General features: G+C 34.6%; 1 protein-coding gene and 1 pseudogene across 1 annotated transcript in view; one reads left to right on the top strand and one right to left on the bottom strand.

The window, feature by feature from the left end:
* The window catches only part of LOC150078418 (actin-binding LIM protein 3-like), a 528875-nt gene that overhangs the window by 454442 nt on the left and 57094 nt on the right, over positions 1 to 17339 (bottom strand). The window lies entirely within an intron of this gene.
* LOC150078419 (uncharacterized) lies at positions 8730 to 15519 on the top strand (annotated as a pseudogene).

Below are 17339 nucleotides of genomic sequence, written 5' to 3'. Positions count from 1 at the left end.
ATGAATGGTCCATGACGTCGGCGATCGTCAAACGTTGTATAGTTTGTAATAACAATATATGTTACTCATTGCTATAGATTAATTTTATTTATTTATTTTTAATACTATTCTTTGTCTGAGCGGGTAACACAATGGTATCGCCACCATCCTTTCCCCACAGCGGGTGGAAAAGGCCCGAGTTCGAATCCCGTTGATGAGGCGAAGAACTTTAATGGGCTTTTTTTCGCTCTGAGTTAGTCGATCTCAGGCATAGATAGGTTTTTCCCCCAGAAACTGGGGTTTTTCTTCCAGCAACAACAGGCAAATCGACCAGAGAGCACATGCAATTTACACATGGGTAGATGTAATCAATTATGGAGACCCTAATAAAATATTTTTTTTCGGGAGCCCCTGTAAGAATGACGCTCCAGGCGACTTCCCTGTTAGCTCGTGCCTTAATCAATGTAAAGAGCAGTACTGGAGAAAATTTGTACAATGTGCTGAAACAGGAATTCGAAAGTGTGTTAGGATTAGACATAATTAATATCCGACAAAGGTTATGACGATGGAGCTAATATGAAAGTTAATGTTTCAGGTGTTCAGGCAGGACTTTTAAAGGAAAAGTCAAGGATATTTTTTACACCATGTGCTTGTCACAGTTACAATCTAGTTCTAGGGGATATGGCCAAAACCTCTACTGATGCAATGACCTTTTTTGGGACACTTCAACGTCTGTACGTGCTCTTTTCAGCATCAACAAAGAAATGGTCATTTTCCAAAAATATGTGATGAAGGGTCTTTGTGCAATCCCTCTCTGTGAAACAAGGTGGGGGCGTTGAATGCAGTGTGAAGGCTTTAAGGTATCAAGTTGGTGATTTCGATGATGGGCTTTTGGAAATAGCATCAGAAGGTGCCCAAAGCAAGAAGTCAAGCTGAATCACTAGCTAACCAGATCAAGGAATACAAGTTTCTTGTTTCATTAGTATTTTTGCACGATTTTTTGCTTCACATAAATAAAGAACTGCAAAGTGATTCTACAGATCTTGATACAGCTCTTTCTTCTTCTTCAAACCTTCTGCACTGGATGTCAAAGTATAGAGAGACTGGCTTTAAACAGATCTTAGTTGAAAAAAAATAATAAAAAAAAAATATATATATTTTTTTTTTTCAGGGAATAATAATATATTATTATTCCCTGTAATTGATTACATAAACCCGTATTTGTGTCTGTAAATGCCGTGTGTTCTCTGGTCGATTTGCCTGTTTTGCTGGACGAAAAAGCTAGTTACTGGGGGGGAAAAAAAACCTTACTATCTATGCCTGAGACTGACTAACTCAGCCACAGAGTGAAAAAAGCCTATTAAAGTCCCTCGCATTATCTACGGGATTTGAACTCGGGCCTTTTCCACCCGGTGTGGGAGGACGGTGACGATACCACTGTGCTACCCACCCAGACTAATTGGTGCCACAGAACTTGCGACAGAATTGGAAGTATCTCCAGAATTTCGCACAAGATTACAAAACAGAAAGAGGCACTTCAATTACCAGCTTCCTGATTAACCTATAACAAACCCTAAGGAAGCTTACAAGGTAAACTACTTTAATAAAATTGTAGACAACGCTTTGCAGTCTCTAGAGCTATGTTTCTAGCAGTTAATAAAACATAATAATCTTTTTGGTTTCTTGGGTAAATTTCTAAGAATTCCAAAGGACGAGTTAAGAAAACACGCTGCAGATTTAGAAATTGCACTTTCATATGCTAAAATCATCGAGGGCAACGAATTGGCCAAGTCTGTGAAGGTGGCAGATATTGATGGCCATACAGAAGCACTGAAACCAATTCTTCCAGAATCGTGCTTTGAAAATCCTTTAAATATTTTGAAATTTCTCACAACTAATGAAAGAGCCACTGTATTTCCGAATTTATTGATGTCGCTAAGAATATATTTAACGATTCCAGTGACTGTAGCGTCTGGGGAAAGAAGCTTTTCCCGATTAAAGTTAACTAAAGCATAATTAATTAAATAATAAATATTTAAATTATACAAAATTATTTAATAAATTATTTGATTAAAACATATCTAAGGTTGACAACACTTCAAAAGAGACTCACCAGCCCTGTTATCGTATCCACTGAAAGAGGCGAAGCAAGGAATTTAAATTTTGAGAAAGTCTTCAATGATTTTGCCGATAAATCGGCAAGAAAAATTTCCTTCTGGTTAGTTTTGTTTGTATTATCAACATGTCTGGTCAATTGTTAACAAATTGTAAGAATAAAAAATTAATAAACAATTATTAATAGGTTTTTCATTATTTCGAAATATTGAGGGATTAATATTGAATTTTTAAAGGGGCCCCGCATTTGCTAAGGCCGGCACTGACCTTGATTTGAATTTATGCCCTCTTGTGTGTGTGTGTGTGTGTGTGTGTGTGTGTGGGTAGTCGGAACAACTGGAAGAATACAAAACACACTGCATTGCCTCGATCCATTCAAATCCCAGGTGCCTAGTCTCCAGAAGCTGAAATTTGCAGAACAAGCCTTTTTTTGGTAAGAGAACTCTTTTGTTCCCCTCAGCAATCTCATTGCCCTTCTCAGCACCCATTTACATCTTTCCTAAAGGCCTCCAGACCTGTAAGCAGTACTCAAGATGCAGCCCAACCATTTGCTTTATAAAATGGGATAATCACCTTCTTATCCCTGCCAGCTATACATATGACCCCGGGGGCTTACATCTGGTATGGGCTTGGCACACCCAGGATCCTGAGCTGGATATCATCATTCTTCTCTTTCTTAATGATTCCCTTTTGACTCTCTCTCTCTCTCAGGGTAACTCGGGAATTTTTTTTTTTTTTTTTTTTTTTTGGCTGGTGCAGCATAAGCCTCAAGCTTCCTTGCACCATATAACTAATAATAAAAAAAATAATAATAATTGACAAAATTACTGAAAATCATCCCCGATACTGTATCCAGGAATAATTATATGTATCATTGACAAAACCCCATGAGCTGTCTTCAAAGCCCGACTGCCTGCACTGAGAACTTAATATATTAATACACAATTAACCCCAGGTCTTTTTCATTTTTGAATTTCCTGAGGGCAATAATACAGTTGGTACATTAATCTGCAATTACTAATCTGGTATTACTGCTACCCAAATGCCGGCAGATTGACCGTATTTAGCAGTTCAAAGAGCACGTGCTATTGCACTCCAGCTTCTGACCACTCGGCTACGGAGACCTTTTTTTTTTTTTTTTTTTTTACCATCATCAAATATCATTAATAAATATAGAAAACAATAATGGGCCCAGCACTGAACCCTGGGAGAGTCCACTAATATCGATAACCACTAGTCCATTTGAAACCACTATTTTCTCCTATTCAACTATCCCTTTACCCATAGAAGTAACTTGCCCTTAATGGCACACTGCTCCAATTTGTACAGCAGTCTTTTATGTGCAACAGTATCAAAAGCTTTCCTAAAATTCAGAAGTGGGAAACAATCCAAAAATGTGACATAAAAATAATTTTTTGCATCCAGTTATTATTATTATTAGCTATATGGTACAAGGAAGCCTGAGGCTTATGCTGCACCAGCCAAAAAAAAAAAAAAAAAAAAAAAAAAAAAAACATTCCCGAGTTACCCTGAGAGAGAGAGAGAGAGAGAGAGAGAGTGTGTGTGTGTTAAAAGTAGAAGGGAATAACCAAGAAAGATGATGATATCCAGTGTGCCAAGCCCTTACTCACCAGATGTCAGCCCCTGGGGTGTTCCTTTGTTGTTGCATCATAGTATCCAATGATTGGTTGAACAAGATTATCCCTTACAAATCCATGTTGTTAATGCATTATAACTGCATTCCTGTCTAGATGATCCTCCATGACTCCATTATTTTCTCCGGAACAGTAGTTAAGCTAAAAGGTCTGCAATTACTCAAGTCACCCTCTGATCACCTTTGGTCAACTGAGTGGTATATTTGCACACTCCAGTCCACAGGGACTTCCTCAGAATCCAAAGATTCTCTCATGATTATGGCTAAAGGTTTGCTGCCTCCCTTAATATAACTGGGTAGATCCCATCCACCCCAGGTGCCTTTTTAATGTTTAGCTTCAACAGGCACCTGGGGTGGATGGGATCTACCCAATTATATTAAGGCTGCAGCAGCCTCTGGCAAAGAGAGCTAAGAATGGGAACAAGGAATTTTACTGAAATATAAAATCTTATGTGAATTTTTATGTATATTCTCAAGGATTGTTATGTGAATATGAAAAAGAAAACAGTGAATCAGACAGGCTTCACATTAGACTGAAGTGGAGGGACCACAGAAAGCTCAGGAGAAGTGGCAGACAAACTGAATAAGCACTTTGCAAAGACATTTACTGTTGAAAAACAGCTTATATATGCATATGAATGGTCAGAGTAGTGATGGGTAAATAGTTGGTGTTTTTTTGTGTTTTTTAAATAAAAACCCAGAAGGCATTAGAACCTATAGTACTTAGCACCATGTATGGGCTGAAGGCTGAAAACATAAAAGATACTTCTTAACATTCTGTTGATACTAGTTTAATAAATGTATGTGAAGGACAGTTGTTTCGGTAAACAGAAGTAGAAGGGATAAACGAGAAAGATAAAAAAAAATTACTTATTTGAATTTACATTACGAAGTGAATGGATGCTGAATGCAGCACATGTTTGGAAGAGAGTGGGTTAATTACAGATGTCAATTCAGAAGAGTAGTGCCCAACAGATGTACCTAAACAGGCTTGCAGCAGAGTGGAGAGACTTTGTAAGAGATAAGTCATTAATTAACTTGACTGCCCTTTTTGAATTGGGTGAGTAAGCTTGAGAGTGTTTTTGGGTACCCACCCAGATATGGGAACAATATTCCATGTTAGGAAAGATTTGTACAGAGAGTTGCTTGAAAGAAATATAAACCCAAGAGCAAAAAAAGAATTATTTGCCCAATTATTTTTGGTGCTTAGGCCAAGAGAGATTTAGAAGTCTGTTATCCTTAACAGAGATACACTGTGCTGCCACTTTATTTGGTACACCCTAATAAAGTGGCACACAATAGTAAGTTAGGTTATGATTACACCTTTTTCTTAATATAGTTTATAGTTTGAAATAAAAATCTCTTATTTTCACAGGCTTATGTAATGTTCAATCATTTCTGACAGCATTAATCTGTCCTGTCCTGAATTTATCTAAATTATTTGGATATTAGTGTTAATCCTGCTTTTTACACACACACACACACACACACACACACACACACACACACACACAGTGGCGGACAAAAAAACTGCATCACTTGTGAATTTTGCAAATAATGTGTTTTGAACTGCATTGTGGAATTCTACATTGCATAAATGTTCAAAATGCATTTGTTAGATGGGATATACACTGTGCTGCTACTTTATTAGGTACACCTGCTGTGCACACCTAGTTTGTCACATGACCACAGTTATGGATATAAATGCTGCAGAACAGCCTTTCCAGTGTCAGTTAAGTGTACAAACCATAGCAAGAATGGGGAAAAGGAGTGATCTAACTGACTTCAAAAATGGCATGTAGTAGGTGCAAGACGTGCTGGACAAAGATTCTCTGAAAAGGCAATTCTCCTGAACGTTTCACGTACTATAGTTTCAAGGGTGTATCAAGAATGGTGCAACAAACAGAAAACATCCTCTCAACGGCAGTCCTATGGAAGGAAATTGCTTGTTGATGAGAGAGGTCAGAGGAGGATGGCTAGAATTGTGCAAGCAAACAGATGGGCCACAATGTCCCACATCACGTCAGAATACAACCTTGGTGTGCAGAACAAAATATCGCAACGAACCACTAGTCGCACTTTGTCGCGAATAGACTAAAAGCTAGGGACCACATCACGTACCTTTGTTATCAATGAAGAACAAGAGAGCACGCCTCCTGTGGCCACAGCAACACTAGCACTGGACTATCAAGGATTGGAAAACAGTTGCTTGGTCTGAAGAGTCTGACTTCCTGGTGCATCATGTTGATGGAAAGCTCAGAATTTGGCGAAAACAACGCAAATCCATGGATCTGTCGTGTCTGACAACTATTGTGCAAGGTGGTGGGAATATTTTATTCGCACACATTGGGTCCATTGATACCCATAGATTCACATCTGAATGCCACATCATTGCTGACCAAGTGCATCCGTTCATGTTGACAGTGTATCCTCAGTCAGATGGTTACTTCCAGCAGGATAATGTACTGGTGCACAAAGCCCGAATCACTATGGAATGGTTCCAGGAACATGACAATGACTTTTCTTTGTTGCAGTGGCCCGCTCAGTCCGCAGATCTTAATCCTATTGAACATCTTTGGGATGAGCTGGAAAGGGCTGTTCGCTGCAGGCCTATACCTCCGTCAAATCTCAAGGAACTGCATGACACACTCATTTCTGCATGGTACTCCATTCCTGCACAACGTTTTCAGCATCTTGTTCAATCCATGCCTAGACAAATTCGAGCTGTTTTGAAGGCTAAAGGAGGCTCAACAAGCTACTAGGTAGGTGTACCTAATAAAGTGGCAGCACACTGTATATGATCTTGTCCAGATATATGAATGACATACAAGACAAACACAGGAGAGGTAGACATCTTTTTGTGAGAAGACAGGATTGGATTTTAAAAGGGTCAAAGTTAATTTCAATCTTTCTTCTTTGCCCTATTGAAGAATTATGTGCAGATCAGCATATAAGTAATTACTATTACAATGGCAAAATAATACAAGGAAATGGGCCTTTTCTTCATCTGATGAAATAAATGCCCACTTCCTTAAGAAAATGAAGAAAATATCAGTCATGCCTACCCTATCAGCAAAACGTGCCTCTACAATTCTGCTTTGAACTATATCAACCTGGACCACTGTTGCAAGCAATTCATTTCAACGATTTAATCTTTCCAAAAACCCTTCCTAAAAGTAAACTTCATGAGATCCAGCCTTCTTTTACTCCTCAAAATTTGATATTTGTACAGCCTGGTTATTCATTCTCTTGCCTGGATGTTTAGTTGCTAAACTTTGCAGTCTGCACCTTCTGAGCTATTCTTCTTATGGACACTGGCTAATAGCCCTTGCCAATCTGGTTGCCCTTCTCTGAACCATTTCTAGAAATGGTTCAGAGAAGTTCTGTGTCTTTCTTCCTTCAACTATGGACTCCAGACCTGAACACAATATTTTAAAATCATCAACATTGTCTTAACCATGATCCTTTTCACTACTTGGAGAGGTCCAACATACAATAGATAAGATATATGCCTCCCTAGCCATCTTTTTACAGTACAGGGAAAATTTCATAACTGACTGAATCACAATCCCTATATACTTTTCATTATGAATCACTTTTAATTTAGTTTCAGGAGCTTTCATGCTTCTAAATGTAAGGTGCATTTTTCTAGCCATTTTCGCAAACCTATCTAAGACACTGGGAAGCAAAATGGCGCGAGGCTCAGCCTTAACTACCCATCCTACATCATCAGCAAACAGCTAACTCATCAGCAAACTTCTTTTCACAGCTTCGATTGCACTCCGTCATCAATAACATTAAGGAAGATAAGAACAGAAACTGATCCCCCAGGGACTTGCTACATCAATCTGTAGCAAGTCCCTGAGGGACCAGTGTTGCTTATATATCTGCAAGCTTATACATCAGTCAAAAAAAAAAAATTCCAACCTATCCGTCCCCTCCAATGGTTTGTTTAGCTCTTCCTTGAATTTATTCTAATTATCCACTTCCACAACAAGGGATGGAAGCTTGTTCCAGCAATCAACCACCAATTGGCTGAAGCCAAAATTCAGCAAATCTATTCAACAACCATTTTTTCACAGTTAAAATTTATTCTGCCCTCATATGCACATTTTCTAAGAAAGAGGAAGAATCTCATCAGCAATGTGCTTGCCAAACCCATTCAAAGCATTAAACACCTCAATCATATAACCTTGCATGTGTCTAGTCTCCAGACACTACGATATGCAAAACTGAAGCCTTTCTTGGTAAGAGCAACCCTTTGTTCCCCTCACCAATCTAACTATCCTTTTCTGTATCAATTCAAGCAGCTCTATATCCTTCTTAAAATGAGGCTTCCTAACCTGTATATAGTGCTCAATTTGTGGCCTGATCATCAGTGGCGTAGCAATGAGGGGGGACTGTCCACCGCAGGTGCCATCCAGAAAGGGGTGCCATCACTTGAAAATACAACAAGGAAAGTATTAACTTTACCTAAATAATTTCAGCAACTTTGTCTTTTTAATTTATCTTTCTCCACCTAAATTTACAGTTGTTAGTTGAAATTTCTATTTTGACACAATTTAATTAATGACAAGATACTTTGATTTTTATAATAACCGACTGCGACTATAATACTTGCATTTACATTTTTGGTACGTTATTAAGGCACGTAAAACCGGGGATCAAAACAATATTTGGCCTTTACAAACGGGTTTAGTTTAATCACATTTTTTTTTATAAAGTTTGTCTTTATAAGAATGACTTGTCTTACAAGTCATTAAGTTAGCACCACTGCATTTTTGGTGAGCGAATTTATACAAAGTATACAGGCGAGCCTTTGCATTTCCTGAAAACTTATTCATTTTGATTTCTACTTATTTTACATGTTTTAATGAACTTCTTTATATAGGTCTCTACATATAAGTACAAAATGAAGAAAAACTGACCCAGCAGATTTCAACAGAGAAAAGAAAAGAAAGCAAGAGAAATTATTCAAGCAATGTCTGGATCTTTAACATCTAGTGTAAAAGATATTCAGCATGATAAATCAGAAGAGCAAGTACAAGAGTCATCCTCTTAACGGGATCTAACAGAGGAAGTTATTCATCTACTAGTGGAGAAGAATAGTGAAAATACAAGTGTTTTTTTTTTTTTTTATTTGTTTTTTTGCCTATCCAGGTACCAGATAACTTGAGAATTTATTTTATTAAGAAAGGCAGTGAATATTTTCAAAATGAATATGGACCTTTTGACACTGTTGAAAGAGCAGGAGAAAAAATTAAAGGAAAATGTTGACAGCTAACAACTTCCTGGTTTTTACAAGACCCTGCCAGACAAAGAAAAAAAAAATTTAAGAACATGGATGGTTTATTTACTATCATCAGGAAATTAATTTTTTTTTTTTTTGTTTTTGCTGCAAACTATTTTCATTGGAGAATAAAGAAATCTAAACATCCAACTTTACCGGTAACGAGATTTAAAACTTGGTGGAAATTAAACCCAAAGGTTTCTGACCATGAAAATAGTGAACAGCATCCTCGTGCTTGGAGAAGCGGAAACCTTAAGTGCAGGGATGAAGTTTCAACAAACTATTGACTACATTCATCACACAGTTCTGGATAAAGAAAGAAAGAAATGGAGAGATGTTATACATCGGCTTTTGGATGTAATCTTATTTCTGGCTTGTCAAAATCTTCCTTTTTCCTGGCCATGAAGAATCCATATTTTCAACTACAAATAAAAGATATGTTAGAGAAATGGTAGAGTTGCTATCAAGTTATGAACCCATTTTTAAGAATTCAATGTTCATCTGACAGGAAAGAACCTTCATATTTATTGCCAGAGATTCAAAATGAGTTTATTAACGTTTTAGGAAATATGTGAGAGAAAAAAATAGTAGTCGATAACATAAGAGCAGCTAAATATTTTGGAATTCTATTTGACAGTAAACCAGACATATCTCTCACTGTGTGAAGTAATTAGATAGGTTCACATTGCAGGTGACAAGGTTGAAGTGAAGGAGTTATTTTTAGGCTTCTTCCCCATTGTTGGAAAGACCACTGCCAAACTCACAAAGAAATTTTGAAGAAAAGGATGGACTGAACATAAATCTGTGCAGTAGTCAAGGCTACTACAATGCAGCAACCATGGCAAGAATTCATGGTGAGGTCCAATCTAAAATAGATAAAATTAATCCCAACGCATTGTTTAAATTTATGCAGAGTGCATTCATTTGCAAGCATTTCATTATACATAATCTTCTTTGGAACACCTTTATTTCTTTTCAGTCTCTCCACACTGTTGGGAAATAATGAAAAAAACATTACAGGAATGACAGTCAAAAGACTTGCCCAGACAAGGTGGAGTGCACATTATGAATTTGTAAATATGGTCAAAATGAATTTTGAAAAAATAAAATTTGCTCAATAAACATTGAGCGAACCTCAAGAGAATATAGATAACAGAAGGACTGCTGATATTTTATTATCATCCGTATGTAATTTTTCTTTTCTAAGTTATCTTTCTTTCTGGCACGAAATTCTACAAGAAGTTAACCTTACACAAATAGAAAGAATAAGAATAAAAAAAACAAATGCCAGGAGAAATGACAAAGGATGTTGGACTGTCACTCCAAAGATTAAAAAGAGCGATGTATAGGTTTTGTTGAGAATTGAAGGTTTGTTCGAAAGTGATGGGCGAAATTCTTTCAACATTTGCCACTATTCAACCATATAATTTGGTTGTTGTGAATAAAGAAGAATATGAAATGCATATTTCAGAGCTAACCAAAATTTTTGTTGAATTTTGTCATTAAGAAGTTATTAGAAATTGTCCGACTAAGACGTCACTTACAAGCTGCAAAAATAACTACTGAGGAAGCAAAACAGTTGACAGCCTTGCAGTTTGTAGAGTTTATTATATAATAAAGTGGGATTTTTTGGAATCTCTACCAAATTTATTATTACATTTAAGGTTCTTTTTAACAGTATGTGTATCATAGCTTCTTGTAAAAGCTTTTCCAAATTAAAAACTACTTCGGCTCATCAGTGGGTCAGACTAGATCAGTGGTATGCAACATTTTTTTAATAATGGCACCCTTAAGTAATTTATTTTATTTTGTGGCACCCCTACTCAATTTTCTGCCTGTTATATCTGTCTCTGTCTCTCTCTCTCTCTCTCTCTCTCTCTCTCTCTCTCTCTCTCTCTCTCTCTCTCTATATATATATATATTTTTTTTTGGACCAATTAAGCGGCTGCCCCAATTATGCGAAGTTTCACATAAATAGTTAAAGATACAGCTTTACGACTGATTTTCTGTACGATCAAATCACATTAAGATGGACTCACCATAGTAAATACCGTTCACTATATGATATGTAGTAAGCGCCGGTCATTGTGATCACGTTTGTGAATTGAATTTTAATTCTAGTAAACAGCGATTCTAATTAGCAAAAATAGGAGGAATATTATCCACAGGCTATAAAGGTAAAGATATATTAAGTACAAATTTACACTTTATTACCTTACCAATTAAAAAATTAAATGATATGTGAAAATTGGAAGAATATTTTCCACAGGTTAGCAAAATAAAAATAAATTTACGCTTACGTGCTAGCTTAATTAATACGTACTGTAATATGTACATACTAACTAGTTGATATTTCTGTTCACTGACATTGGGAAGGGGGGGTTTAAAATTTAAAACAACAAAAAAGATAAGCAATCAATAACAAAGAACATGGCACACACAAATCACAAGTAACACAATATATGCAAGTGAGAATGGAGTAACAAGTTGCAGAGCTTAAAAAATAGGAATGAAGAGAAGATTCTGAAAATTTATTTATTTTTTTTATACGATTGAAGATTTCATGAAGTGCAAACACATTTCACCATAACAATGTAAACACCCCACAGAATTCCAGGTGTCAGTATCATCACAAATTCAATAAGATCGAGTTTACTATCCGTTTATAATAAATTGCACTAACAGAAAAGCCCAATAAATCGGAAACTGCTAATTTTTTAACAGTTGTGACCTCCAGAAATATGACCGGACAATGTGGTATAGTAATCTTGAGTGCTGCAGTCTCCTGCCTCGATTAAATGGTATGTTCCCAATTAAGCGAAGTAACTCCTGGCTATTTTCTCGATTGAGTTCTGTTCTTTAAGATTTGTCCCAAATAAACAGCTGCCCCGATTAACCAGTGGCCCAAATAAATCAGAATCCACTGTGTGTGTGTGTGTGTAATATTTTAAAAAAAATTGTTATATGATAGTTATTATAATAAACAAAATTACAATTCATAATACAAATTATATATACTTACATAATAATATTATTCTTTATATAGAGGTACTAAATAAACATCAATTATAGATCACCAAAAAATTAAAAAGATACCATATACCTTTTTATAATGAAATAAATATATGAATTTAAAAAAAAATTTAAATTTTTTTTAAAAATTTAAGGTATATGATATCTTTTTAATTTTAACTAAAAAATTAAAAAAATACCATATACCTTTTTATAATGAAATAAATATATGAATTTTTTAAAAAAATAAGTTTAAGTAACTTAAACCCAAATTACGTGGAACCCTTAGAATATTGTTGTTGCGGCACCCTAGGGTGCCATGACATCCTGGTTGAAAACCACTGGACTAGATTATCAAATCTAGCTATATTATCTATTGAAAATGAATAGCCAGTAAAATTAATTTTGATGAGGTTATCGATAAACTTGCAGAAATGAATGCATGAAAATGAAAACTATAAATCTTTTCTGTTATTAATTTTCACATTTTATATATATCTCTTTTTGCTATTGTATTAAATACTATGAAAATACACTAAACTTTATTCACCGAAATTTTAGTGTTCCTTGCAAAATGTTCCTTAGTTTTCTGCGATTTTTTAAAATCAATAAAGTTTTAAGACTTACTAAATTTTTTTTTTTAGGAGCATTAGCAACTAAGGCCATATTGCTCCGGGGATATGCGGTGGTCATTCCCTGACCTTTCCGCTTCCTCCGTATTTGGTGGTGATGGGCTCAAACCCCAGTCTAATCAAGAAACATGTGCTACGCACTGCTGCTCCTTCCCACCTGGCTACAGCGGCGCCACTTATTAAATAATGTTATCAACTTTTTCCAAGTTGATAACATTATTTAGGGGGTGACACCAGAAGGATTCGCCCCAGGTGCAAAACACGATAGCTATGGCCAGTGTTAAGCTGAGAATATTTTAACAATGGGCTCACATTTTGCTAACTTTCTGATGTGAAACATTTTTGGGGGTACCTACCAAATCTGATTGGTCGAGGAAGTGACATCATCCGCGGCACCCACCAGAGGCGATTCCCACAACTAGTCTGTGCCGAGCACCGACTAGCAGCAGCACCATCTTGATAATAAAGTCGATTTACTACATCATCAGTCAGCTAATCCGTTCAGCTAAGTGGGCCGAGGGGTAATTAGATCAAGAACTAATTCTAGTGCTTTAAACTTTGTTATAATTAGTAGAAGTGCTTTTGTTCGTGTTATTTGTGCTGTTGTGAATTTTAAAAACATGATATAAAACTTTTGTGTTTGTGGTATTTCATCTCATAAAAGTGCTTTGAAATTTTTAATAATGCCTGGAAAATGTTTTGTTCCTGTATGCCGTGGAAATTATAAAGGTGGTTCGAAAATACATGTCTTTGGCTTTCCTTTGAAGGATACTGTTTTAACGAACAAATGGTTGAAAGCTATTACCAAGGAAAGACTTTGTGCCATCTGAACGTTCAAAGGTAAGTTTGCTAAAATAAGTTTGTGGTAGGTAAATTAATAATATGTAAATATTATTAATTTACAATTATTAATTTGTAAATATGTCTTAAACAGATATATTCTGTTTGAAACAGATACGTTTGAACTGAAACAGATATATTCTTGTCAGAATTTCTGATTTTGTGGTTTCATTTATATATAAAATATTCATTTCTTGTATTGGATACACTGAAGTAAAGTGCATGCTTGTTTAAGAAATCAAAAAATCTCAATATTTGTAGATTAATGTTAATTTTATTTATTGCTAAATGTTATTTTTTGAAGCTTGTAGTGTAGATAAATACATGAAGTATAATTAAATGCAACCTTTGATAAATTATAGGCCTGTGCACAAGGACTGAAGCATCCTTAGTTGTAAAAGCTAATAACAATCGTCTATGAGATGCAAGTAAAGTGAAATTTGGAAGAGAGCATAAAATTTTGTTTATATATTTCATATTGTTACAGGTGTGCGCGATTCATTTCGGGCCATCCCTGTTAGTTAGACGGACATCTAAATTTGATGGAAAAAATAAGAGAATCACCGTAGACTTCAAGCATTCAAAATTAATTCACGGAGCTGTTCCATCACAATTTCCGAACTGTACAAGTTATTTGTCAAAGGCATTTATAAGAGACAGTATCAAAAAGAAATGAAGATTAGAAGAAGGAAAAAAAAAAACTTTGAGAAGGCCCTGGAAATAGTATTAAAATTAAATATGATTAAGAAAAAGCTAGAGAATTTCACAAGTTTGCACAACTAGCAGAGAGCCTGAATAGACATACATTACCCAAATGCTGGTAAGTTATTTCAATCAAAAAAAAAAAAAACTGTATTATGTTTTTATATTTAATATTTCAGCCAGCACCTTCCATTGCCTATTCAGTTGTGATGTACCAAAAAAAAAAAAAAAATATATATATATATATATATATATATATATGTACAGAGTGCTGAAATTAATAATTTAGGCAAGCCAAAGTCACTGAAACTTCCTATGAAGATGAATAGTTTCAATCGGATTACTAACATCTTAAGATAAGAACAGATACCAGTAGTGATGAGCAGTGATGATAATATTATTTCTTTTGTTTTGAATGCTGCTTGTAGTTTACTGAATTCAATTGCAGGAGACATTAATAACGGAAGAGCATCAGTGTTTAAATTCATATGCGAACAATTACATTTGTTACATTCCAAAAAGAATGCATACACATATTCCACCGAAGTGTTAACATTTTCATCTGTGGTGTTTGATATCTCCACATGCCTACAAAATTCTACAGCATTCTGCATTCCTGCTTCTCCCTCATCCAAGTACTATTCTTAGGCTCTGCTCTTCTCTAAATGCAAAAATTCCAGATGATCAGCAAGAGAATCATTTTCTGATTATTATTATTATTAGCTGTATGGTGCAAGGAAGCCTGAGGCTTATGCTGCACCAGCCAAAAAAAATTTCAGAATTACCCTGAGAGAGAGAGAGAGAGAGAGAGAGAGAGAGAGAAACAAGAGTCAGAATTAGAAGGGAATCAACAAAAAAGAGAAGAATGATGATATCCAGCTAAGGACCCTGGGTGTGCTAAGCCCATACTCACCAGATGTGAGCCCCTGGGGTTCATGTATGCTAAACAGAAATTGGACTTTTTAAATTTTTCAAAAGGCAAAATTAGTTTAATGATGTGTATTTTAGTGCAATTGCATCATTTTTACACAGCTAAATATAAATTAGCAAAATTTGCAATAGCAGCAGCATTTAAGTTACATCTCATATTGTGATTAATGATCAATGTAATTCATCTGAAACCTTATATTGATTACAAAGGTGGAAGCATACTGGTAAATTCTTTTGATAGTACTGATGTATCTACAAGTGCATATGTATTTATGATTCAAAGCCTTCTGTCAAATTAAAAAGATGTCATTTATATTTTATCGATAATTTATTTATCTTCTAACATTTCTTTGGAACACAAATAAGGAAATATTTATTGTCTGTTATCCCATCTTATAAGGAAGTAAAAAGCTCTTCATACTGCAAAACATTCAAATTGTCTCAAACAGTAAATTATTGTAGGTATGGAGATAATTGGTTATAATGTTGTAGCAATTGTAAGTGATAATAATTCAATTAATTGAAAAAGTATTTCACCATTTACAAATCCTCCACAGCCGAGCATTGTTTATCCTAGGGATAATGGTGGACTGTTGTACCCTGAATCAAATGTAATTGCTGTTGATGTATATTGTTATGTATTATTTCAAAAAATTATATCGTCGCAATCCCTAGAGAAAGAATTCTTGGAGTTACGTAATCAGAGAGTTTTCTTATCATTTCTTCAAAACTATTGAATTTTGTTTAAATGATGTTTGAAAAAATGGTAATTTTAGAGAAATAATTTTAAATTTCCTAATTAATATCATTATCAATATTTTGTTCAACAATTATTGTAAAAAAAAAAAAAAAAAAAAAAAATTGTGTTAAAAACAACACAAATTTAAACTTCAAACATCGAAAATGAGCTGAATTTAAAGTGCAATAATTTCTGTTCGATTATAGTAATCAAATAATTAGATTTAATGAATAAATGTATAGTTGGATTACAATTTACATATAAGAAATTCAAAATGTAATAAAATAATTAACTATAAAATGTGTTGTCTTCATTTTTTCAGAATGTTATGATTAACAAAAATTATCCTACTTAAGTATCAAAACTGTAATTTTTTATTTATTTTTTTGTAGTGTCCTTTGCGATGAAAATTAGCTTTCCATTATGCACAGAAAATAAAGTAGATTTACATTCAACTCTTGCTTTCACTTTTCTCAATTCTGTGCAGCAATGTAGCTTTATGTATTTCTTATGCCCCACTTATGATGATGAGAAAACATGCAGTAATCAGGCTTTGTTCTTAAGGTGCTGCTGCTAGTAATGTGATTAGGGCGCATGATGCATTTTTGTATGACCAGTACAATATCTTGAGTTCTAACTTTTTAGAATTTTTGAATAGTGTGATGTCACAATCATACTTCCTGCAGTTACTGCTGCAGTAAGTATGATTGCAGCAATACAAGTATTTGTCATACGACTGCAACAATACAAATATTTGTCAACAATTTCTTTTTTCGTCTCGCATTTTCGTTACATTCTATTCTTAGGTGTCCCCAACAGCTGAGTATGTCGTTTCAACTACAAGATCGAATATCTCAATCGACGCTGTTTTCCAGAGACATTTAGATATATTGCAGTTGCAAGTATACGTCTCTTACTTTAGGTATCATAAGTCCATTGTACTTGTCTTCCAGAAATAATGTAAATTTGTGAATGATCAATAAAATATTTACAATACAAAAGCTCTTTTATTCATAATCAATATATACAAATCAAAATACCTAAAAGAAATGGGATGGTTGTTTCACATAAAACCATCTACCATGCGAGCTCAGCACATGTGCCACTTTTTATTCTTTTTTTTACAACTAGGGATAATGGATAGATTTTTCATGATAAAATTTTAATATTGAGGATAAAAAATAATATGAAATATTTCCTATATCACAAATAACAAAAACTATCACAAAACATTCTACAATAAAAAAACAAATATTACATAAAAAAACCATTCTAGAAAAAGGTACACAAAATCACAGATTACATAAAAAAAAAAAAATTATTACACCATTCAAGAAAAATTTATTCTAAAAATTGCCATATAGGATTTAATTCTTTATTAATATTTTTTTTGATCTTCTGCTTTACTCAATAGCTGAGCGATGATTACGAAGGAAAGACTTGAAG

This window comes from Mastigoproctus giganteus, chromosome 11, assembly GCF_048544385.1.
Source record: "Mastigoproctus giganteus isolate SK-2022 chromosome 11, ASM4854438v1, whole genome shotgun sequence".
NCBI classification, from domain to species: Eukaryota; Metazoa; Arthropoda; class Arachnida; order Uropygi; family Thelyphonidae; genus Mastigoproctus; species Mastigoproctus giganteus.
This window is presented reverse-complemented; position numbering and strand designations above follow the sequence as displayed.